Here is a 1,648-nt window from a genome sequence, read left to right as displayed (position 1 = left end):
AAAATAAATGAAAGAAAGGTCGAACAAATCTATTGAATAGACATCTGCTTCCTGGTCCTTTCGAACCAGTCAAAACCTGGAGCAAGGGATTTGAAGAACTTTATCAATGAGCTGGGACTAATAGAAATATCTACTTTGGGACCTCAGTATACACGGTAAAATAAAGGGGATCCTAGTGATTTTACATTTGAGAAGCTAGTATCAATAGACATTGAAGAAGGGATGGTTCCTGCAGATGATGTTAATAAGTTGTGTTGCATGATTTCTTTATGTGTTCTTAAAGTTTAGGGATAATGCCGCTTTTGTTATTGTTTAAAAATCTCTTTCCGAACAGATTTCCCCAGCAATTAAGAAAGTATACCCTTTAAACATCCTGGCTTTATTCTTATACTGACCGAGCTGCACTATTTTCTATTCTAATAGATTCCACTTCGCTTGCTTGCACTACTTCCTCTTTGCTTAAAAAAAAGGGGGAAAGTCAAGTAAGTAAGCAGTGATCTGAACCAAGGCACAAGGTTTGAAATAGAAAGAAAGATAGAAGGAAAGCAAGAAAGAACTATCTGACTTCGCTATCTTTCTATGAGCTCCTAGGAAAGAGATCCTACTCCCAAAGAAAGGAAGCTTCAGAATAGTCATTAAGAGAGGTGACCCTCTTTTGCTTTTTCAAGCTATGAATGTAGAGATCAGGTTGAAGAGTGAAAGGGACGAAGTGGTATGAAGTTGCTTGAACCTAGCGCTCGGGAGGTTGTGCTCGACCGAAAGGGTAAGGGCAAGAATACTTGGCTGGACGTAGTTCAGGATCGATGTAATTGAGACAACTAAGTAGAGGATGGGAAGATGTGAGACCGGCCAAAGGTGGTTCTATATAGCTCTTACGCTTTTACAACTCGTACTATTTTATTGGAAAGTGAAATCGTTCTTTACTCGCTACAAGTATTTCGCTCTAGCTCTCTAGTTCTCTTAGCTATCGTTACATTTTTTGACTCGTGGAAAGTGGAAAGGCAGAAACGTCGGCTAGTCAGTCACGGACAACATGACTTCCTTATGATGATTCAATGTTAATGACCTCATTCAATCTTTTTTTTGAGCCTTCGCTATCGTGGGCTAGATGGATAGCTAGTAGTTATGAGCAGCAGTCCCCTGACTATAGATAGGAAAAGATGTAGAGGTGCGTGCCACACTCACGAGGGACTGAGAAGTTGACGAAGTAGCGAGTTAAATGAGAGGCTAGAGTCAAAGGCGAGCCAATGAGCTTCTCAGTTAATGAAGAGCTTCCCTTGATGTGAGCAGAACTATCTATTTGAATTATGTTGAAAGCGGCCCTCCATTCCTGCTTTGAGGAGTAGATTGAAGGGCTTATCGCTTCTCCTACTGCTGCTCCCGGCCCCGTCCCGCAGCCGACCGATCTGCTGCCAACACTTTAGAAAGATCGTTTTTGTTCAACATTTCGTTTTTTTTTCTAGAAGTAGGGAAAGTAAGAGAAGAGTGAATGAAGACCCCCACGGAGCGGTAAGGAGATCGATGAGTTTTTCATCTTCCTCTTTATGTATGAAATTACAGACATATAGTGAATGGACGAGCCCCAGCTTCCTTTGTACTTCCCTTCGTAGGGGAGGTAGGAAAAAGAAAGAGATTAGATAACTCTAGA

Source organism: Lycium barbarum, chromosome 4 (assembly GCF_019175385.1).
Source record: "Lycium barbarum isolate Lr01 chromosome 4, ASM1917538v2, whole genome shotgun sequence".
NCBI classification, from domain to species: domain Eukaryota; kingdom Viridiplantae; phylum Streptophyta; class Magnoliopsida; order Solanales; family Solanaceae; genus Lycium; species Lycium barbarum.
Note: the sequence above shows the minus strand (reverse complement) of the source record.